General features: G+C 37.9%; 2 long non-coding RNA genes across 5 annotated transcripts in view; one reads left to right on the top strand and one right to left on the bottom strand.

The window, feature by feature from the left end:
- Positions 1-24,856, top strand: part of LOC149268043 (uncharacterized) — a 61,701-nt gene that overhangs the window by 4,637 nt on the left and 32,208 nt on the right. For 2 of the 4 annotated variants that reach the window (XR_016270998.1, XR_016270999.1), the window contains exon 4: positions 8,566-8,943. The exons of 1 other annotated variant lie outside the window; for it this stretch is intronic. This is a non-coding gene — a long non-coding RNA (uncharacterized LOC149268043). Of the gene's footprint in view, positions 1-4,440; positions 4,729-8,565; positions 8,944-24,856 lie in introns of those variants that run through there. One more of the 4 variants, XR_016271001.1, reaches the window with a different exon arrangement.
- Positions 8,931-20,089, bottom strand: LOC149268044 (uncharacterized). Its single transcript, XR_016270997.1, has 9 exons — positions 18,449-20,089; positions 16,608-18,393; positions 15,434-16,552; positions 13,624-15,378; positions 12,196-13,568; positions 11,629-12,140; positions 9,826-11,573; positions 9,259-9,770; positions 8,931-9,203 (listed from the first exon to the last, which is right to left on the bottom strand). It is a non-coding gene; the product is annotated as an uncharacterized LOC149268044 (long non-coding RNA).

The raw sequence follows: 24,856 nt of genomic DNA, 5'->3' as shown, positions 1-24,856 counted from the left end.
AGTGGGCGGATCGGGAAAATTTTAACACTTTATAAATCGGAGATATACACGAGTATGTGTTCCAAATTTCAAGTCTCTAGCTTCAATAGCGCCGAAATAGATTGCGTTCATACGGACAGACGGACAGACGGACGGACGGACAGACGGACAGACGGACAGACGGACGGACAGCAAGACGGACATTGCACAAAACCAATATACTGATTCACTTTCGTGAATGAGTATAATGATTCACTTTCGTGAATGAGTATAAAAAGTCAATTTTACCTCTTTAGTTGATAAAGAATTTTCGAACAGATATTTGTATAAAATAGTGCTAAGTAAATTAAACATAATTTGTTAACAAAGTATGTTACTTAATCGAGATATATTTATATTGATTCATGTAACAAGGAATACGTAATACGACGTGCGAATATAGTATACATTTAGTTAATCACCCAAACAATGCTGCAAATTGTATATTACACAAACCTAATACAAACCCAATACAAAATATATAAAATGCAAACTATAATAAAAATAAAGAAATAAAATAAACTGAGGCAGAATCGGGAACTAAGTTTGTTCAATTCGCCAGTTGCCTGCAATGAGGAAAAGCGGCATAGAATGCTCGCTGCGCCAGCGTCGCTGTCTGAATTCTTCGGCCCTTTTCAGCAACCACTACAGACCGAATTCGAATTTGTAGCTTCGCGCATGCTTTATTTGTGTGCGTGCGCATAACCGACGCCGCAAAATGACTCTCTCGTGGTTTCTTTGTTGGGTTGTGTGTGTGTGTGTATGCTTACTTTTGATGCGCATACATATGTACATGCGGTACTACCAATACATCGGTGCCATAATTTTTCGTGTAACAAGCTAAAAAGAGCTAGGTAAATTCAAGAATAAATTAGTCAAAAAAAATATTTTCTTGATTAAATTCTAAATTAATATTTCATGATAAATAAGTCATGACATAGCAAAATGATAGCAGCTCGAGACTCGAGCAGTTCTCTCGACGCTAGTCGTCTCTGTGTGCATGCGCAATAGTCGATGTTCGACTCTCTCGTGGCCGTTTCGGTGTGTACGTGCGTACTTTTGTTGCGCATGTGTGCATGCGTTTTGTGGTCGCCGTGTACATGTATGTGTGTCGGCATTGTTTCGGTGTGGCTGTAGCTCATTGTTGCCAAATCAGCTTTTTTTACATCAAATCTGGCTTTTTTGAAAAGCCGATTGCGGGAAAAATTCCAAAACAGCGGGCTGCGGGAATTCTGGATTTTTTTAAAGAATAATTTGCTTTATTTCCGCTTCTTTTTTTTTATTGAAGAAATTTTCGTATTTTGTATGGATAATTCGTATGAAGAATGAAGTTTTCTTCATTGTAGTTAAATTAAAACCAAATAGTTCAGTAATTAAATTTTCAATGAACGAACCAAACGGTAATAATATGGAACAAACTAACTAACTAAGATATGATTTATATTTAATCACAGAACAACTTATTGTGAACAACAATATCGAACTTTTTGATTCTATGTAAATGAAACGAAAAGATTAAAAAATGTATGCAACTCTTTTGATAGCGTGTAGTACAAGAATTTATGTGTTTAAGGTTGCCGATAAATTTTGAAATACAGGTATCCCTCGTATAACGCGGTCTTATACAACGCGATTTGGAAAAACTAGGTTTCAGTACAACGCAAAATTCCCGCGAAGGGGAAAATACATAATTATAACGTGCAAAGATCTTTGAACAGTGAAACAGATTAATTACCGTATGAAGAATAACAATAAAGTTTTTAATAAACCTTTAATTTGTTTTAGTTTGTTTTTAATTTTTTTTTAATGTGCACATAATTATTTAAATTTTGTTTTTTGAATTTTGAAATACAGACAAAAGTATGTACATATGTATGTATTATTCATATCTTGATTGAATTGAAATATATGTGCATCTGTTATTTTGTATGTATTTAAGTGAAAAAAAAAAAAACTTTTTGGAACCTAACCCCCAAACATATATGAAAACTATGTTTTAGACAACGCGGATTTACATAACGCGCAATTCTTCTGTAGGGATTCAACCTGTAGTGAAAAATGTTGATTCCTTTTCATGCATATATATTTTTGGAGAACATTGATAGTATTGAACCCCAATATAAGAACATCTACCCAATTCAGTAGGAAACTACTCAAGACGCTACAAAGTTTTGAGTTGAGAAGCGTGTTCAAAAAATCTCGGCTTTTTTAAAAAGTATTTTCCCACTAAAAACAGCTTTTTTTGCTCAACAAAAATTGGTAACACTGATGTGTTGTAGCTCAGGTCTAATGTAGCTTTGTGGCCATTTGCCGTACGTTGAAAATTTTGTCGAGCAACAAATCACCAGAGCAGGAGGTACAGGAAGCGGGCATTTGGCTGGCGTTAAAGTGATCTGTTCGCATCGTTTCGTCTTAGGCTCAATTAACAAAATTATGAGACTTCAAAAACTCTCGGAAATTTTGAAGATATTCGATACGCCAAATTAAATTTGATTTTCAAGGAAAATTGACCGTTTGGCGTTTTAATATAAGGCCGTGGTTAATCACGCCAACTGGGCTTTCGCTACTAGAAAAAGCTTCTGCTTATCTTGGTGTATTTTAGTTTGAATACTGAAACAAGTTCTTTGTATTTTAGCAAAATTCGTGTTTCGTTAGTATGTTCGGCGCTGCACTTCTTTTAAATTAATTTTGGAATTAAAACAACTCCCCACAACTATGACTTCAATTATTGTGTATAGTCAAGTCGTAATTTCTTCTTGTATTCCCTATATTTGCACCTCTTTGCGAATTGATATGTGTCGACGTGCGCTATGGTGAGTCAAGTACTGATACTTATTTAACAGCGTTGGTCGAATATTGGCAACGAACTGTTTTTAATCATGTGCGCAATCCGAATGCGAGCGGCCTTATGCGATCGTCCTGCTTCCACTGACAATATTTTTATGGGCACAACTGGATTTGTGATGGACTTACGCATATTTTTATGAACTGCAATTTAAACAAGTAAGAAGGCTCCAGTCGAGACTGCTCGACTAGGAAATACCCTGAACCCTGAACTGCAATGTGGGCAATATTATAAGAATTTATTTGTCGAATAATTTCTTTTGTAGACATACGATCTTAATGAAACTTTCATAGTGTAATCATATGATAAATATGTGTGCATTCCAAAGCACAAGTTTCTAGTATTTGAAATGCGTTTTTTACAAATTGGGGGAGAAGGGGGCGTGGTATCCAAAATCTGTAAATTACAAAATCTTTGTATCGATTAACTTTATATACAACGCAAATTTGAAGACTCCAGGACTAAAAATGTTTAAATTAGGCTAAAAAACAAAATCAATTTTCGATTATTCTCGATAAAAAAGTTATCGGACGATTTATCGAAAAAATAAAGCAAACTCGTACTGCGTATGGTACACACGAGTATGCATGCCAAATTTCAGCTCTCTAGCTCTTATAACTTCTGAGATCGACGCACTCATACGGACGGACGGACAGGGCTATATCGACTCAGCTCGTCGCGCTGATCAAGAACATATATACTTTGTGGGGTCTGCCACGCCTCCTTCTGCCCGTTACATACTTTTTCACAAAACCATTATACCCTGATTTCTTATTTTCAATGGGTTCAGGGTATAAAAAAAACAAGTAAGAAGGCTCCAGTCGAGACTGCTCGACTAGGAGATACCCTGAACCCTCCAAGCTGATATTCTAATCATTCTGCACTTCTTTTACGTACACATACATACACATGCATCCACACGCACGCATATGCCTGCGTTCTGCTAACTGCGCAGTAAGCAGCAACTGCGCTTGGGCTGCGCTGCAATGTGGGCAATATTATGACAATTTATTTGTTGAATAATTTCTTTTGTAGACATACAATCTTAATATAACTTTCAGAGCGTAATCATATGGTTAAAATGTGTGCTCATTCCAAAGCACAAGTCTCTAGTACTTGAAATGCGTTTTTTGCAAATTGAGGGCGAAGGGGGCGTGGTATCCAAAATCTGTAAATTACAAAATCTTTGTATCCATTAACTTTATATACAACGCAAATTTGAAGTCTCCAGGTCTAAAAGTGTTCAAATTAGGCTGAAAAACAATGTCGATTTTTCGATTATTCTCGATAAATAAGTTATCAGATGAGTTATCGAAAAAATAAAGCAAACTCGTACTGCCTATGGTATACACGAGTATGCATGCCAAATTTCAGCTCTCTAGCTCTTACATCTTCTGAGATTCTTTTGCTCATACGGACGGACGGACGGACGAACGGACAGGGCTATATCGACTCAGCTCGTCGTCCTGATCATTTCCCATTTTCAATGGGTTCAGGGTATAAAAATAATAAGTAAAGCTATACCAAATTTCCCTATGCTTTTCAAAAGTTATAGCGCTAATATATGTATTTATTAGGTGGAAACAACCAATCAATGGGCGAATCACAGCTGGTTCTAGACGTAGAAGCTTCAGCCAACTAATTCATCATAAAAATCTCTAGCCACTTCAAGTTTGCTCAAAACAAATTAAAATATCCTAAAATTGTATTCTTCTGTCAAAAAGGATGTAAACAACTATGCAGCTTAACGATTTGTACCTAAATATGGCATACTCTCCATCAGCTTGACCTATTATTTAAAATTGTACACACACTGAGGTGAAACTCTGTCTGGGACCCACTGGATTGCTCTCGTCCTATCCCCACTAAAGTTTTTCTTTTCATTATTTGAAAAATCCACAAAGCGAAAAACACAAACTCCCTACGCCATTACATCAACCCGTCCTTCAACAACTCATTTCATTATTCCTTATTTATTGCTGAATTATTCACAATCTACTAATAAATACATATTAACTATAAACTAAACAAGTAAGAAAGTTGCAGTCGGGCGATACCGATTGCAGAAGACTCATTCACAGCACAAACGCTGTCAACCAGTGTACAAGTGCAACAAAAAACGGGGCATGATCCCATTAAAATTGGAAAATCATCAATAGCTATCGATGCTATAATCATCGCATCATTGCAATCAAACTACATACATATATAATTTATACAATTTTGATTTTTATTATACATACATATGTATATTTATATCCATATATTGGATACCGGCTTCAAGCTAGCAGCAGCGATTTTCCTATACATGTGCACACACTCATCGTCTATTCTATGCGTACCGACAGAAACGCGCCTTTTCTCACATTCTAAGAATTTCGATTGATTACTGTAGTTTTGTCGGATGAAGCTCTCTCTTATTCTATTTTAGCAACTCGATGGTCAAGCAAAGCAGTGGTGCGGCTGCTAAAGGTAAAGTAACGTTAGAGTAGGAGGTTCGAACACCTCTTCGGTGTTATTTTGTTGATTTTTTTTTTTTTTTTTCATACATATTTCTTTTTTTTATAAAATAGATATTTTATTGGGAAGGTGCGAGCTTGACTGAATGGCACATAATACTTTTCGTTTTCTTAGTCGAATAATTTTATAAGTTTAAATTTGTTTCTTCTTAAATAGCCCTCCAATACATATACGCAAATACATACATATGTATATATGTATAAGTGTAAGTCTGCACGCATAGCATCAAGCATTCCAGCCTTATACACGCGCTCATTTGTATGTGTGTATGTATGTACACATAAATGCGTACTCTAGCATATTCTAAGAATCTCGCTGCTATTGATTTGTCTTTGCATTGTTTTTGAATTTCCAGCCGCTACACTTGACTTTTCTTGCTATGTGGCGTCATAACAATAATATGATTTTGTTTTAACTACCGTTGATCGAAACGACGCGGTGGTGCTGTAGGCTGCAGCGTCGGCGATTTTTATACCCTGAACCCATTTTCAATGGGAAATCAGGGTATAATGGTTTTGTTGAAATGTATGTAACAGACAGAAGGAGGCGTGGCAGACCCCACAAAGTATATATATTCTTAATCAGGGTGACGAGCTGAGTCGATTTGGCCCTGTCCGTCTGTCTGTCCGTCCGTCCGTCCGTATGAGTGCGTCGATCTCAGAAGTTATAAGAGCTAGAGAGCTGAAATTTGGCATGCATACTCGTGTGTACCATACCACTGACCAGTACCACTCTGGTCAGTGACCATACGCAGTACAAGTTTGTCATATTTTTCGATAACTCATCCGATAAATTTTTTATCGAGAATAGTCGAAAAATCGACATTGTTTTTTCAGCCTAATTTGAACACTTTAGACCTGCAGACTTTAAATTTGCGTTGTATATAAAGTTAATGGATACAAAGATTTTGTAATTTGCAGATTTTGGATACCACGCCCCCTTCGCCCTCAATTTGCAAAAAACGCATTTCAAGTACTAGAGACTTGTGCTTTGGAATGTACACACATTTTAACCATATAATTACGCTCTGAAAGTTATATTAAGATTGTATGTCTACAAAAGAAATTATTCAACTTGTGCTTTGGCAAATACATGCATATTATATATATAATCATAATCTGAAATTTCATGAAGATCGTATGTCCACAAAACAAGTTATTAAACAATTAAGTTCTCATAGTAAGCGCACACTGCAGACCATGCGTGTTTATGCTTGTGTGTGTATGTGTTTGGGTATGTGTGTAAATGTTTGTGTATGCGTGTGTGTATATGCGTGTGTGTATGTATTCCTGTGTGTGTGTGGGTGCGTGTTTCTTGTGTAAGTAGAAAGACGTGAACAATGGTATTTCAACCTATTGCTATTGCTCCAAGGGTTCAGGGGATCTAGTAGTCGAGTAGTCTCGACTAGAGCTTTCTTACTTGTTTATTTTCCGCACATTACTTGTGAGAGGCCTGTACACGTTGGGTACTTTTTCACCCCAGAAAGGCCAATGTACAAATTCACTTTGCTGTACCATTTGATTTGGCACGCGTTGAGTAGGACACCTCTGTAATTTTTATTGTAATTCGTTTTCTAGAATACAACTCTTTTTTCCCATTATTGATTTGGTAGCCCCTCTGCAATATTTATCCGAAAGATCCGAAGATCCTAAGAGCTCAGTGCCTGATACATTCGCCTTATGAGCGCGTTTGCACAAAGCCAAGCATTGCTGTCTGTCAAGTCGGGTAGATAGTAAAAATTTAAGCTTATCAACGTCTACTTCTTAGTAAAATTTTAGTTCTTCCTATTATGCTGTCACAACTACTGCAAAGGGTCGGTCAATCTCTACGTATTCGTTTTTGGCTTTGTTGAATCGACGTGTTTTGTCCTTGAGCATAGTTGGATGCCAATGATCCGATTTTATTATCCACCTATGAGGTTACTGATATGACAACTCCGTCAAAATCAGCAACATATTCTACAATACAATTCTATCAAATTGTCGAATCTCCATCAAAGTGAAATTTAAAATTCCATTGGGGTCTTTTTGACGAATGTAAAAACTGGTTTCATTTCAAATATGCTCAAAAAGGTGATTTGGAAACAGATATGAAAAGAATTGTTTGGGGTTCGAAAGCTCCATACTTCAGAAGGCAAGGCAGTACTCGCGAGAAGCCGTAGTTGACCCTCATTCGAAAGTAAATTGCGTTGTCTACATAGTAGACATATTTTCCGGTTGATATTGGACGAAACAGTGCTATTTGAAGCAATGCTTACATCAACGCGAGCACGTTCATGATCATGATCTTGATCATCAATGTCTTCCTCATCCGTACAATCGAAACTTTCTCTGCAATTTCTGAAAGTGCCAACACCTTTGCGAACATTATTCCCAAGTAGGAAATACTGTCGACAATAATATACATTTGTATATGTAGGCCTCAAAGAAGAGTATAAAGCACATAAGCACATGAAGAGAGAAGTCGCGGCGTTCAGGCGGCGGCTCCGACAGACTCGCCGGCTTTAGGAGCCATGGTCGTTTCCTTATCGCTCACGAGCCACCATACGTGGTAATCCAATAAGGAGCAGGTAGAATAGTCTCCGTAGTCATAATGTTTTAGTCATATAATTAATCTAGCAGTTGTTGTTAAGATTTTCCTTGTTTCTTAGTAGTTATAATTTTGTAGTCATGCAAGTAGCCATTTGTAGTCATATACATAAGTTATCTTTGGTAGCAGTTAAGTTAAAAGTTGTAAGCCAGGTCACTAGTACGTAAAAGAATAGTGGTTTATTCAGTAGAGACTAGTAAGTTAGCCAAACAATGAAGTTGCCCTGCCCAGCGTGGTGAGAGCTCACGAGAGCGGAAAACAGCCGCTGCGGTAGACTTGCGAATACAGGAACGCGGCTCGAGTCCGCGAACAATGAATCGGACACAGTTTTGTCTATTTTATGTAGAGCAAACTGTTTCAACGTAAAAAAAATGCCAACTTCGTATTTGCTCTGTCTTTATAGGCTCAGGCAGTCAAAATATGGCACGACAAACCGTTGTTTGGTCAGTGGTACTATATAGTGTAAAATATAACAAATTGTTTGTGTACATTAGATTTAAATATTGTTAATTGTATATATTGTAATTTGTATTGTTGTTGTTGTTGGCTTGGCGTCTGTAGTGACATATCGACATCGATCTGTCTCTCAACAGAAACCCTATCGATACTATCGATATTTCCATTGATGGTTTTGAAGCACTAATTCTAAGAGGGGATGTGACAGCTAGAAGACGTCATTAGCTTAGTGCAGTAAAATGAAATAATGGTTTGGAGTGTTTACTTCTTCTAATGCAAGCCCTAACCTAGCCTCCGTGCGTCAAGACATAACATACACAGATCCCCCCGCTTTCCTGCCTATGTCTATATGTGAAGCTTTGAGGGCGCTTAGCCAGCTTCCGCCGTTTTTCTGCTGACACGTGCATGGGTGTGACGGAATGACCATAATGCCACTACCAAAAACGATGACACTTGCCTTTACTAATTACCTTCATATCTGACAGTGAATTTATCACCTGGGCCTATGGTTTGTACACGGGAATTATTTTTTAGATGAAAATATGATTTTAATCAATTTATTAAAATTTATATGATGAATATTATTATTTGATTTATACTGATTTAATAAACTTCCTGCGATTAAGTTATCAGTGGGTAAGCATTTACGTATTACAGCCCAAAGATTTGCCAAGTAGAGTTTCCAGTTCAGCAGTTGTAGAATTAGGTGATTACTCGGTAGTTTGGATAAGCGTTTAAGTATAACATCACAAAGATAAGACAGTATGATTTTCCCCTGTGGAATTAATTGATTACTTAATAGTTTGGATAAGCGTCTAAGTATTACTTACTTTGGAAAAATGTTCAAGTAATACAGCCCGAAGATTTGCCAGACAAAGTTTATCCTTGTAGAAATACGTTATCAGTCAGTAGTTTGGATAAGAATTACAGCCCAAAAATCTGCCAGCCAGATTATGACCTTGTGGAATTAGGTGATCACTGAATAGTTTGGATAAGCGTCCAGGTATTACAGTTCAAAGATTTGCCAGCCAGATTTTCCTTGTAGAATTGAGCGATTACTCAATAGCTTGGATAAGCGTCTAATTGTTTGCCAGTCAGATTTTCCATTGTAGAATTAGGTGATCACTCAATAGTTTGGATAAGTACTACATTCCAAAGATTTTCCAGTCAGATTTTCCCTTGTCGAATTAGGGGATCACTCAATAGTTTGGATAAGCGTCTAAGTATTATATCCCAAAGATTTGCCAGCAAAATTATGACCTTGTGGAATAAGGTGATCACTCAGAAGTTTGGATAAGCGTTTAAGTATAACATCACAAAGATAAGACAGTCAGATTTTCCCCTGTGGAATTAATTGATTAATTAATAGTTCGGATAAGCGTCTAAGTATTACTTACTTTGGATAAATGTTCAAGTAATACAGCCCGAAGGTTTGCCAGACAAAGTTTATCCTTGTAGAAATACGTAATCACTCAGTAGTTTGGATAAGTATTACAGCCCAAAAATCTGCCAGCCAGATTATGACCTTGTGGAATTAGGTGATCACTTAATAGTTTGGATAAGCGTTTAAGTATTACAGCCCAAAGACTTGCCAGCCAGATTATGCCCTTGTGGAATAAGGTGACCACTCAGTAGTTTGGATGAGCGTTTAAGTATTACAGCACAAAGATCTGCCAGCCAGAATATGACCTTGTCGAATTTGGGGATCACTCAATAGTTTGGATAAGCTTTTAAGTATTACATCCAAAAGATTTGCAGCCATATTTTCCCTTGTCGAATTTGGGGATCACTCAATAGTTTGGATAAGCGTTTAAGTATTACATCTCAAAGATTTGCCAGCCGGATTATGACCTTGTGGAATAAGGTGATCACTCAGTAGTTTGGATAAGCGTTTAAGTATTACAGCCCAAAGACTTGCCAGTCAGATTATGACCTTGTGGAATAAGGTGATCACTCAGTAGTTTGGATAAGCGTTTAAGTATTACAGCCCAAAGACTTGCCAGCCAGATTATGACCTTGTGGAATAAGGTGATCACTCAGTAGTTTGGATAAGCGTTTAAGTATTACAGCCCAAAGATTTTCCAGTCAGATGTTCCCTTGTCGACTTAGGGGATCACTCAATAGTTTGGATAAGCGTTTAAGTATTACATCCCAAAGATTTGCCAGCCAGATTATGACCTTGTGGAATAAGTAGTTTGGATAAGCGTCTAAGTATTACATCTCAAAAATTTTCCAGTCAGATGTTCCCTTGTCGAATTAAGGGATCACTCAATAGTTTGGATAAGCGTTTAAGTATTACATCCCAAAGATTTGCTAGCCAAATTATGACCTTGTGGAATAAGGTGATCACTCAGTAGTTTGGATAAGCGTTTAAGTATTACAGCCCAAAGACTTGCCAGTCAGATTATGACCTTGTGGAATAAGGTGATCACTCAGTAGTTTGGATAAGTGTGTAAGTATTATATCCCAAAAATTCTCCAGTCAGATGTTCCCTTGTCGAATTAAGGGATCACTCAATAGTTTGGATAAGCGTTTAAGTATTACATCCCAAAGATTTGCCAGCCAGATTATGACCTTGTGGAATAAGGTGATCACTCAGTAGTTTGGATAAGCGTCTAAGTATTAAATCCCAAAAATTTTCCAGTCAGATGTTCCCTTGTCGAATTAAGGGATCACTCAATAGTTTGGATAAGCGTTTAAGTATTACATCCCTAAGATTTGCCAGCCAAATTATGACCTTGTGGAATAAGGTGATCACTCAGTTGTTTGGATAAGCGTCTAAGTATTACATCCCAAAAATTTTCCAGTCAGATGTTCCTTTGTCGAATTAAGGGATCACTCAATAGTTTGGATAAGCGTTTAAGTATTACATCCCAAAAATTTGCCAGCCAAATTATGACCTTGTGGAATAAGGTGATCACTCAATAGTTTGGATGAGCGTTTTAGTATTATAGTCCAAAGATTTGCCAGTCAGATTTTCCCTTCTTGATTTTGGGAATCACTCAATAGTTTGGATAAGCGTCTAAGTAGTATATCCCAAAGATTTGCCAGCCAGATTATGCCCTTGTGGAATAAGGTGATCACTCAGTAGTTTGGATAAGCGTTTAAGTATAACATCACAAAGATAAGACAGTATGATTTTCCCCTGTGGAATTAATTGATTACTTAATAGTTTGGATAAGCGTCTAAGTATTACTTACTTTGGAAAAATGTTCAAGTAATACAGCCCGAAGATTTGCCAGACAAAGTTTATCCTTGTAGAAATACGTTATCAGTCAGTAGTTTGGATAAGAATTACAGCCCAAAAATCTGCCAGCCAGATTATGACCTTGTGGAATTAGGTGATCACTGAATAGTTTGGATAAGCGTCTAGGTATTACAGTTCAAAGATTTGCCAGCCAGATTTTCCTTGTAGAATTGGGCGATTACTCAATAGCTTGGATAAGCGTCTAATTGTTTGCCAGTCAGATTTTCCATTGTAGAATTAGGTGATCACTCAATAGTTTGGATAAGTACTACATTCCAAAGATTTTCCAGTCAGATTTTCCCTTGTCGAATTAGGGGATCACTCAATAGTTTGGATAAGCGTCTAAGTATTATATCCCAAAGATTTGCCAGCAAAATTATGACCTTGTGGAATAAGGTGATCACTCAGAAGTTTGGATAAGCGTTTAAGTATAACATCACAAAGATAAGACAGTCAGATTTTCCCCTGTGGAATTAATTGATTAATTAATAGTTCGGATAAGCGTCTAAGTATTACTTACTTTGGATAAATGTTCAAGTAATACAGCCCGAAAATTTGCAAGACAAAGTTTATCCTTGTAGAAATACGTAATCACTCAGTAGTTTGGATAAGTATTATAGCCCAAAAATCTGCCAGCCAGATTATGGCCTTGTGGAATTAGGTGATCACGGAATAGTTTGGATAAGCTTATGGAATTAGGTAATCACTGAATAGTTTGGATAAGCTTGTGGAATTAGGTGATCACTGAATAGTTTGGATGAGCGCTTAAGTATTACAGCACAAAGATCTGCCAGCCAGAATATGACCTTGTCGAATTTGGGGATCACTCAATAGTTTGGATAAGCTTTTAAGTATTACATCCAAAAGATTTGCCAGCCATATTTTCCCTTGTCGAATTTGGGGATCACTCAATAGTTTGGATAATCGTTTAAGTATTACATCCCAAAGATTTGCCAGCCGGATTATGACCTTGTGGAATAAGGTGATCACTCAGTAGTTTGGATGAGCGTTTAAGTATTACAGCCCAAAAATCTGCCAGCCAGAATATGCCCTTGTGGAAAAAGGTGATCAATCTGTGGTTTGGAAAAGCGTTTAAGTATTACAGCCCAAAGATTTTCCAGTCAGATTTTCCCTTGTCGAATTAGGGGATCACTTAATAGTTTGGATAAGCGTTTAAGTATTACAGCCCAAAGACTTGCCAGCCAGATTATGCCCTTGTTTAATAAGGTGATCACTCAGTAGTTTGGATAAGCGTTTTAGTATTATAGTCCAAAGATTTGCCAGTCAGGTTTTCCCTTGAAGAATTACGTGAGATTACGACCTTGTGGAATAAGGTGATCACTCAGTAGTTTGGATGAGCGTTTAAGTATTACAGCCCAAAGATCTGCCAGCCAGAATATGCCCTTGTGGACTAAGGTGATCAATCAGTGGTTTAGAAAAGCGTTTAAGTATTACATCCCAAAGATTTTCCAGTCAGATGTTCCCTTGTCGACTTAGGGGATCACTCAATAGTTTGGATAAGCGTTTAAGTATTACATCCCAAAGATTTGCCAGCCGGATTATGACTTTGTGGAATAAGGTGATCACTCAGTAGTTTGGATGAGCGTTTAAGTATTACAGCCCAAAAATCTGCCAGCCAGAATATGCCCTTGTGGAAAAAGGTGATCAATCTGTGGTTTGGAAAAGCGTTTAAGTATTACAGCCAAAAGATTTTCCAGTCAGATTTTTCCTTGTCGAATTAGGGGATCACTTAATAGTTTGGATAAGCGTTTAAGTATTACATCTCAAAGATTTGCCAGCCGGATTATGACCTTGTGGAATAAGGTGATCACTCAGTAGTTTGGATAAGCGTTTAAGTATAACATCACAAAGATAAGACAGTCAGAGTTTCCCCTGTGGAATTAATTGATTAATTAATAGTTCGGATAAGCGTCTAAGTATTACTTACTTTGGATAAATGTTCAAGTAATACAGCCCGAAAATTTGCAAGACAAAGTTTATCCTTGTAGTAATACGTAATCACTCAGTAGTTTGGATAAGTATTATAGCCCAAAAATCTGCCAGCCAGATTATGGCCTTGTGGAATTAGGTGATCACGGAATAGTTTGGATAAGCTTGTGGAATTAGGTAATCACTGAATAGTTTGGATAAGCTTGTGGAATTAGGTGATCACTGAATAGTTTGGATGAGCGCTTAAGTATTACAGCACAAAGATCTGCCAGCCAGAATATGACCTTGTCGAATTTGGGGATCACTCAATAGTTTGGATAAGCTTTTAAGTATTACATCCAAAAGATTTGCCAGCCATATTTTCCCTTGTCGAATTTGGGGATCACTCAATAGTTTGGATAAGCGTTTAAGTATTACATCCCAAAGATTTGCCAGCCGGATTATGACCTTGTGGAATAAGGTGATCACTCAGTAGTTTGGATGAGCGTTTAAGTATTACAGCCCAAAAATCTGCCAGCCAGAATATGCCCTTGTGGAAAAAGGTGATCAATCTGTGGTTTGGAAAAGCGTTTAAGTATTACAGCCCAAAGATTTTCCAGTCAGATTTTCCCTTGTCGAATTAGGGGATCACTTAATAGTTTGGATAAGCGTTTAAGTATTACAGCCCAAAGACTTGCCAGCCAGATTATGCCCTTGTTTAATAAGGTGATCACTCAGTAGTTTGGATGAGCGTTTAAGTATTACAGCCCAAAGATCTGCCAGCCAGAATATGCCCTTGTGGACTAAGGTGATCAATCAGTGGTTTAGAAAAGCGTTTAAGTATTACAGACCAAAGACTTTCCAGTCAGATTTTCCCATGTCGAATTAGGGGATCACTCAATAGTTTGGATAAACGTTTAATTATTACATCCCAAAGATTTGCCAGTCAGATTATGACCTTTTGGAATAAGGTGATCACTCAGTAGTTTGGATAAGCGTTTAAGTACTACAGCCCAAAGACTTGCCAGTCAGATTATGACCTTGTGGAATAAGGTGATCACTCAGTAGTTTGGATAAGCGTTTAAGTATTACAGCCCAAAGACTTGCCAGCCAGATTATGACCTTGTGGAATAATTTGATCACTCAGTAGTTTGGATTAGTGTTAAAGTATTACAGCCCAAAGATTTTCCAGTCAGATGTTCCCTTGTCGACTTAGGGGATCACTCAATAGTTTGGATAAGCGTTTAAGTATTACATCCCAAAAATTTTCCAGTCAGATGTTCCCTTGTCGAATTAAGGGATCACTCAATAGTTTGGATAAGCGTTTAAGTATTACATCCCAAAGATTTGCCAGCCAAATTATGACCTTGTGGAATAAGGTGATCACTCAGTAGTTTGGATAAGCGTCTAAGTATTACATCCCAAAAATTTTCCAGTCAGATGTTCCCTTGTCGAATTAAGGGATCACTCAATAGTTTGGATAAGCGTTTAAGTATTACATCCCAAAAATTTGCCAGCAAAATTATGACCTTGTGGAATAAGGTGATCACTCAGTAGTTTGGATGAGCGTTTTAGTATTATAGTCCAAAGATTTGCCAGTCAGATTTTCCCTTCTTGATTTTGGGAATCACTCAATAGTTTGGGTAAGCGTCTAAGTAGTATATCCCAAAGATTTGCCAGCCAGTTTATGCCTTTGTGGAATAAGGTGATCACTCAGTAGTTTGGATAAGCGTTTAAGTATAACATCACAAAGATAAGACAGTCAGATTTTCCCCTGTGGAATTAATTGATTACTTAATAGTTCGGATAAGCGTCTAAGTATTACATACTTTGGATAAATGTTCAAGTAATACAGCCCGAAAATTTGCAAGACAAAGTTTATCCTTGTAGAAATACGTTATCAGTCAGTAGTTTGGATAAGAATTACAGCCCAAAAATCTGCCAGCCAGATTATGGCCTTGTGGAATTAGGTGATCACTGAATAGTTTGGATAAGCTTGTGGAATTAGGTAATCACTGAATAGTTTGGATAAGCTTGTGGAATTAGGTGATCACTAAATAGTTTGGATGAGCGCTTAAGTATTACAGCACAAAGATCTGCCAGCCAGAATATGACCTTATCGAATTTGGGGATCACTCAATAGTTTGGATAAGCTTTTAAGTATTACATCCAAAAGATTTGCCAGCCATATTCTCCCTTGTCGAATTTGGGGATCACTCAATAGTTTGGATAAGCGTTTAAGTATTACATCCCAAAGATATGCCAGCCGGATTATGACCTTGTGGAATAAGTGATCACTCAGTAGTTTGGATAAGCGTTTTAGTATTATAGTCCAAAGATTTGCCAGTCAGGTTTTTCCTTGAAGAATTACGTGAGATTACGACCTTGTGGAATAAGGTGATCACTCACTTTGGATGAGCGTTTAAGTATTACAGCCCAAAAATCTGCCAGCCAGATTATGCCCTTGTGGAATAAGGTGATCAATCTGTGGTTTGGAAAAGCGTTTAAGTATTACAGCCCAAAGATTTTCCAGTCAGATTTTCCCTTGTCGAATTAGGGGATCACTCAATGTTTGGATAAACGTTTAAATATTACATCCCAAAGATTTGCCAGTCAGATTATGATCTTGTGGAATAAGGTGATCACTCAGTAGTTTGGATAAGCGTTTAAGTATTACAGCCCAAAGACTTGCCAGATTATGACCTTGTGGAATAAGGTGATCACTCAGTAGTTTGGATAAGCGTTTAAGTACTACAGCCCAAAGACTTGCCAGTCAGATTATGCCATTGTGGAATAAGGTGATCACTCAGCAGTTTGGAGAAGCGTCTAAGTATTATATCCCAAAGATTTGCCAGCAAAATTATGACCTTGTGGAATAAGGTGATCACTCAGTAGTTTGGATAAGCGTTTAAGTATAACATCACAAAATAAGACAGACAGATTTTCCCCTGTGGAATTAATTGATTACTTAATAGTTCGGATAAGCGTCTAAGTATTACTTACTTTAAATAAATGTTCATGTAATACAGCCCGAAAATTTGCAAGACAAAGTTTATCCTTGTAGAAATACGTAATCACTCAGTAGTTTGGATAAGTATTATAGCCCAAAAATCTGCCAGCCAGATTATGGCCTTGTGGAATTAGGTGATCACTGAATAGTTTGGATAAGCGTTTAAGTATTACAGCCCAAAGACTTGCCAGCCAGATTATGACCTTGTGGAATAAGGTGATCACTAAGTGGTTTTGATAAGCGTTTTAGTATTATAGTCCAAAGATTTGCCAGTCAGGTTTTCCCTTGAAGAATTACGTGAGATTACGACCTTGTGGAATAAGGTGATCACTCAGTAGTTTGGATGAGCGTTTAAGTATTACAGCTCAAAGATCTGCCAGCCAGAATATGCCCTTGTGGAATAAGGTGATCAATCTGTGGTTTGGAAAAGCGTTTAAGTATTACAGCCCAAAGATTTTCCAGTCAGATTTTCCCTTGTCGAATTAGGGGATCACTCAATAGTTTGGATAAACGTTTAAATATTACATCCCAAAGATTTGCCAGTCAGATTATGACCTTGTGGAATAAGGTGATCACTCAGTAGTTTGGATAAGCGTCTAAGTATTACATCCCAAAAATTTTCCAGTCAGATGTTCCCTTGTCGAATTAAGGGATCACTTAATAGTTTGGATAAGCGTTTAAGTATTACATCCCAAAGATCTGCCAGCCAGAATATGCCCTTGTGGACTAAGGTGATCAATCAGTGGTTTAGAAAAGCGTTTAAGTATTACAGCCCAAAGACTTTCCAGTCAGATTTTCCCTTGTCGAATTAGGGGATCACTCAATAGTTTGGATAAACGTTTAAATATTACATCCCAAAGATTTGCCAGTCAGATTATGACCTTGTGGATTAAGGTGATCACTCAGTAGTTTGGATAAGCGCTTAAGTACTACAGCCCAAAGACTTGCCAGTCAGATTATGACCTTGTGGAATAAGGTGATCACTCAGTAGTTTGGATAAGCGTTTAAGTATTACATCCCAAAGATTTGCCAGCCAAATTATGACCTTGTGGAATAAGGTGATCACTCAGTAGTTTGGATAGGCGTCTAAGTATTACATCCCAAAAATTTTCAAGTCAGATGTTCCCTTGTCGAATTAAGGGATCACTCAATAGTTTGGATAAGCGTTTAAGTATTACATCCCAAAGATTTGCCAGCCAAATAATGACCTTGTGGAATAAGGTGATCACTCAGTAGTTTGGATAAGCGTCTAAGTATTACATCCCAAAAATTTTCCAGTCAGATGTTCCCTTGTCGAATTAAGGGATCACTCAATAGTTTGGATAAGCGTTTAAATATTACATCCCAAAGATTTGCCAGCCAAATTATGACCTTGTGGAATAAGGTGATCACTCAGTAGTTTGGATAAGCGTCTAAGTATTACATCCCAAAAATTTTCCAGTCAGATGTTCCCTTGTCGAATTAAGGGATCACTCAATAGTTTGGATAAGCGTTTAAGTATTACACCCCAAAAATTTGCCAGCCAAATTATGACCTTGTGGAATAAGGTGATCACTCTGTAGTTTGGATGAGCGTTTTAGTATTATAGTCCAAAGATTTGCCAGTCAGATTTTCCCTTTTTGATTTTGGGAATCACTCAATAGTTTGGATAAGCGTCTAAGTAGTATATCCCAAAGATTTGCCAGCCAGATTATGCCCTTGTGGAATAAGGTGATCACTCAGTAGTTTGGATAAGCTCTTAAGTATAACATCACAAAGATAAGACAGTCAGATTTTCCCCTGTGGAATTAATTGATTACTTAATAGTTCGGATAAGCGTCTAAGTATTACTTACTTTGGATAAGCGTTCAAGTAATACAGCCCAAAAATTTGCAAGACAAAGTTTTTCCTTATAGAAATACGTAATCACTCAGTAGTTTGGATAAGTATTAGAGCCCAAAAATCTGCCAGCCAGATTATGGCCTTGTGGAATTTATTGATCACTGAATAGTTTGGATAAGCTTGTGGAATTAGGTGATCACTGAATAGTTTGGATAAGCTTGTGGAATTAGGTGATCACTGAAAAGTTTGGATGAGCGCTTATGTATTACAGCACAAAGATCTGCCAGCCAGAATATGACCTTGTCGAATTTGGGGATCACTCAATAGTTTGGATAAGCGTTTAAGTATAACATCCCAAAGATTTGCTAGCCAGATTATGACCTTGTGGAATAAGGTGATCACTCAGTAGTTTGGATAAGCGTCTAAGTATTACATCCCAAAAATTTTCCAGTCAGATGTTCCCTTGTCGAATTAAGGGATCACTCAATAGTTTGGATAAGCGTTTAAGTATTACATCCCAAAGATTTGCCTGCCAAATTATGACCTTGTGGAATAAGGTGATCACTCAGTAGTTTGGATAAGCGTCTAAGTATTACATCCCAAAAATTTTCCAGTCAGATGTTCCCTTGTCGAATTAAGGGATCACTGAATAGTTTGGATAAGCTTGTGGAATTAGGTGATCACTGAATAGTTTGGATAAGCTTGTGGAATTAGGTGATCACTGAATAGTTTGGATAAGCTTGTGGAATTAGGTGATCACTGAATAGTTTGGATGAGCGCTTAAGTATTACAGCACAAAGATCTGCCAGCCAGAATATGACCTTGTCGAATTTGGGGATCACTCAATAGTTTGGATAAGCGTCTAAGTATTACATCCAAAAGATTTGCCAGCCATATTTTCCCTTGTCGAATTTGGGGATCACTCAATAGTTTGGATAAGCGTTTAAGTATTACATCCCAAAGATTTGCCAGCCGGATTATGACCTTGTGGAATAAGGTGATCACTCAGTAGTTTGGATAAGCGTTTTAGTATTATAGTCCAAAGATTTGCCAGTCAGGTTTTCCCTTGAAGAATTACGTGAGATTACGACCTTGTGGAATAAGGTGATCACTCAGTAGTTTGGATGAGCGTTTAAGTATTACAGCCCAAAAATCTGCCAGCTAGAATATGCCCTTGTGGAATAAGGTGATCAATCTGTGGTTTGGAAAAGCGTTTAAGTATTACAGCCCAAAGATTTTCCAGTCAGATTTTCCCTTGTCGAATTAGGGGATCACTCAATAGTTTGGATAAACGTTTAAATATTACATCCCAAAGATTTGCCAGTCAGATTATGACCTTGTGGAATAAGGTGATCACTCAGTAGTTTGGACAAGCGTTTAAGTATTACAGCCCAAAGACTTGCCAGATTATGACCTTGTGGAATAAGGTGATCACTCAGTAGTTTGGATAAGCGTTTAAGTACTACAGCCCAAAGACTTGCCAATCAGATTATGCCATTGTGGAATAAGGTGATCACTCAGTAGTTTGGAGAAGCGTCTAAGTATTATATCCCAAAGATTTGCCAGCCAGATTATGACCTTGTGGAATAAGGTGATCACTCAGAAGTTTGGATAAGCGTTTAAGTATAACATCACAAAGAAAAGACAGTCAGATTTTCCCCTGTGGAATTAATTGATTGCTTAATAGTTCGGATAAGCGTCTAAGTATTACTTACTTTGGATAAATGTTCAAGCAATACAGCCCGAAAATTTGCAAGACAAAGTTTATCCTTGTAGAAATACGTAATCACTCAGTAGTTTGGATAAGTATTATAGCCCAAAAATCTGCCAGCCAGATTATGGCCTTGTGGAATTAGGTGATCACTGAATAGTTTGGATAAGCGTTTAAGTATTACAGCCCAAAGACTTGCCAGCCAGATTATGACCTTGTGGAATAAGGTGATCACTAAGTAGTTTTGATAAGCGTTTTAGTATTATAGTCCAAAGATTTGCCAGTCAGGTTTTCCCTTGAAGAATTAGGTGAGATTACGACCTTGTGGAATAAGGTGATCACTCAGTAGTTTGGATGAGCGTTTAAGTATTACAGCCCAAAGATCTGCCAGCCAGATTTTCCTTTTTCGAATTTGGGGATCACTCAATAGTTTAGATAAGCGTTCAAGTACTACAGCCCAAAGACTTGCTAGCCAGATTTTCCCTTGTCGAATTTGGGGATCACTCAATAGGTTGGATAAGCGTCTAAGTATAACAGCCCAAAGACTTGCCAGTCAGATTATGCCATTGTGGAATAAGGTGATCACTCAGTAGTTTTGATAAGCGTTTTAGTATTACCGCCCAAAGACTTGCCAGTCAGATTATGCCATTGTGGAATAAGGTGATCACTCAGTAGTTTGGATGAGCGTTTTAGTATTATAGTCCAAAGATTTGCCAGTCAGATTATGACCTTGTGGAATAAGGTGATCACTCAGTAGTTTGGATAAGCGTTTAAGTATTACAGCCCAAAGATTTGCCAGTCAGATATTCCCACGTTGATTTCGGGGATCACTCAATAGTTTGGATAAGCGTTTAAGTATTACAACCAAAAGACTTGCCAGCCAGATTTTCCCTTTTCGAATTTGGGGATCACTCAATAGTTTGGATAAGCGTCTAAGTATTACATCCCAAAGATTTGCCAGCCAGATTATGACCTTGTGGAATAAGGTGATCACTCAGTAGTTTGGATAAGCGTTCAAGTACTACAGCCCAAAGACTTGCTAGCCAGATTTTCCCTTGACGAATTTGGGGATCACTCAATAGGTTGGATAAGCGTCTAAGTATTACAGCCCAAAGACTTGCCAGTCAGATTATGCCATTGTGGAATAAGGTAATTTGGATGAGCGTTTTAGTATTATAGTCCAAAGATTTGCTAGTCAGATATTCCCACGTTGATTTCGGGGATCACTCAATAGTTTGGATAAGCGTTTAAGTATTACAACCAAAAGACTTGCCAGCCAGATTTTCCCTTTTCGAATTGGGGGATCCCTCAATAGGTTGGATAAGCGTCTAAGTATTACAGCCCAAAGACTTGCCAGTCAGATTTATCCTTTTCGAATTGGGGGATCACTCAATAGGTTGGATAAGCGTCTAAGTATTACAGCCCAAAGATTTGCCAGTCAGATATTCCCACGTTGATTTCGGGGATCACTCAATAGTTTGGATAAGCGTTTAAGTATTACAACCAAAAGACTTGCCAGCCAGATTTTCCCTTTTTGAATTGGGGGATCACTCAATAGGTTGGATAAGCGTCTAAGTATTACAGCCCAAAGACTTGCCAGTCAGATTATGACCTTGTGGAATAAGGTGATCACTCAGTAGATTGGATAAGCGTCTAAGTATTACATCCCACAGATTTGCCAGCCAGATTATGACCTTGTGGAATAAGGTGATCACTCAGTAGTTTGGATAAGCGTTCAAGTACTACAGCCCAAAGATTTGCCAGTCAGATTTTCCCTCGTCGAATTTGGGGATCACTTAATAGTTTGGAAAAGCGTCTAAGTAGTACATCCCAAAGATTTGCCAGCCAGATTATGACCTTGTGGAATATGGTGATCACTAAGTAGTTTGGATAAGCGTTTAAGTATTACCGCCCAAAGATTTGCCAGTCAGATATTCCCACGTTGATTTCGGGGATCACTCAATAGTTTGGATAAGCGTCTAAGTATTACAGCCCAAAGACTTGCCAGTCAGATTATGACCTTGTGGAATAAGGTGATCACTAAGTAGTTTGGATAAGCGTTCAAGTACTACAGCCCAAAGATTTGCCAGTCAGATTTTCCCTCGTCGAATTTGGGGATCACTTAATAGTTTGGAAAAGCGTCTAAGTAGTACATCCCAAAGATTTGCCAGCCAGATTATGACCTTGTGGAATATGGTGATCACTAAGTAGTTTGGATAAGCGTTTAAGTATTACCGCCCAAAGACTTGCCAGCCAGATTTTCCTTTTTCGAATTTGGGGATCACTCAATAGTTTAGATAAGCGTTAAAGTACTACAGCCCAAAGACTTGCTAGCCAGATTTTCCCTTGTCGAATTTGGGGATCACTCAATAGGTTGGATAAGCGTGTAAGTATTACAGCCCAAAGACTTGCCAGTCAGATTATGATATTATGGAATAAGGTGATCACTCAGTAGTTTTGATGAGCGTTTTAGTATTATGGTCCAAAGATTTGCCAGTCAGATTATGACCTTGTGGAATAAGGTGATCACTCAGTAGTTTGGATAAGCGTCTAAGTATTACATGCCAAAGATTTGCCAGCCAGATTATGACCTTGTGGAATAAGGTGATCACTCAGTAGTTTGGATAAGCGTCTAAGTATTACATCCCAAAGATTTGCCAGTCAGATATTCCCTCGTCGATTTCAGGGATCACTTAATAGTTTGGATAAGCGTCTAAGTATTACATCCCAAAGATTTGCCAGCCAGATTATGACCTTGTGGAATAAGGTGATCACTCAGTAGTTTGGATAAGCGTTTAAGTATTACAGCCCAAAGATTTGCCAGTCAGATATTCCCTCGTTGATTTTGGGGATCACTCAATAGTTTGGATAAGCGTTTAAGTATTACAACCAAAAGACTTGCCAGCCAGATTTTCCCTTTTCGAATTTGGGGATCCCTCAATAGTTTGGAAAAGCGTCTAAGTATTACATCGCAAAGATTTGCCAGCCAGATTATGACCTTGTGGAATAAGGTGATCACTCAGTAGTTTGGATAAGCGTCTAAGTATTACATCCCAAAGATTCGCCAGCCAGATTATGACCTTGTGGAATAAGGTGATCACTCAGTAGTTTGCATAAGCGTTTAAGTATTACAGCCCAAAGATTTGCCAGTCAGATTTTCCCTCGTCGAATTAGTGGATCACTCAATAGTTTGGATAAGAGTCGAAGTATTACATCCCAAAGATTTGCCAGTCAGATTATGCCCTTGTGGAATAAGGTGATCACTCAGTAGTTTGGATAAGCGTTCAAGTATTATAGTCCAAAGATTTGCCAGTCAGGTTTTCCCTTGTCGATTTAGGGGATCACTCAATAGTTTGGATAAGAGTCGAAGTATTACATCCCAAAGATTTGCCAGCCAGATTATGACCTTGTGGAATAAGGTGATCACTCAGTAGTTTGGATAAGCGTCTAAGTATTACATCCCAAAGATTCGCCAGCCAGATTATGACCTTGTGGAATAAGGTGATCACTCAGTAGTTTGCATAAGCGTTTAAGTATTACAGCCCAAAGATTTGCCAGTCAGATTTTCCCTCGTCGAATTAGTGGATCACTCAATAGTTTGGATAAGAGTCGAAGTATTATATCCCAAAGATCTGCCAGCCAGAATATGCCCTTGTGGAATAAGTTGATCACTCAGAAGATTGGATAAGCCTTTGTGTATTACAGCCCAAAGACTTGCCAGTCAGATTATTCCATTGTGGAATAAGGTGATCACTCAGTAGTTTGGATGAGCGTTTTAGTATTATAGTCCAAAGATTTGCCAGTCAGATTATGACCTTGTGGAATAAGGTGATCACTCAGTAGTTTGCATAAGCGTTTAAGTATTACAGCGCAAAGATTTGCCAGTCAGATTTTCCCTCGTCGAATTTGGGGATCACTTAATAGTTTGGAAAAGCGTCTAAGTAGTACATCCCAAAGATTTGCCAGCCAGATTATGACCTTGTGGAATATGGTGATCACTAAGTAGTTTGGATAAGCGTTTAAGTATTACCGCCCAAAGACTTGCCAGCCAGATTTTTTTTTTTTCGAATTTGGGGATCACTCAATAGTTTAGATAAGCGTTCAAGTACTACAGCCCAAAGACTTGCCAGCCAGATTTTCCCTTGTCGAATTTGGGGATCACTCAATAGGTTGGATAAGCGTCTAAGTATTACAGCCCAAAGACTTGCCAGTCAGATTATGCCATTGTGGAATAAGGTGATCACTCAGTAGTTTTGATGAGCGTTTTAGTATTATGGTCCAAAGATTTGCCAGTCAGATTATGACCTTGTGGAATAAGGTGATCACTCAGTAGTTTAGATAAGCGTCTAAGTATTACATCCCAAAGATTTGCCAGCCAGATTATGACCTTGTGGAATAAGGTGATCACTCAGTAGTTTGGATAAGCGTCTAAGTATTACATCCCAAAGATTTGCCAGTCAGATATTCCCTCGTCGATTTCGGGGATCACTCAATAGTTTGGATAAGCGTCTAAGTATTACATCCCAAAGATTTGCCAGCCAGATTATGACCTTGTGGAATAAGGTGATCACTCAGTAGTTTGGATAAGCGTTTAAGTATTACAGCCCAAAGATTTGCCAGTCAGATATTCCCTCGTTGATTTTGGGGATCACTCAATAGTTTGGATAAGCGTTTAAGTATTACAGCCAAAAGACTTGCCAGCCAGATTTT

Source organism: Drosophila arizonae, chromosome X (assembly GCF_054131065.1).
Source record: "Drosophila arizonae isolate 15081-1271.41 chromosome X, UAZ_ARI_1.0, whole genome shotgun sequence".
Lineage (NCBI taxonomy): Eukaryota > Metazoa > Arthropoda > Insecta > Diptera > Drosophilidae > Drosophila > Drosophila arizonae.
This window is presented reverse-complemented; position numbering and strand designations above follow the sequence as displayed.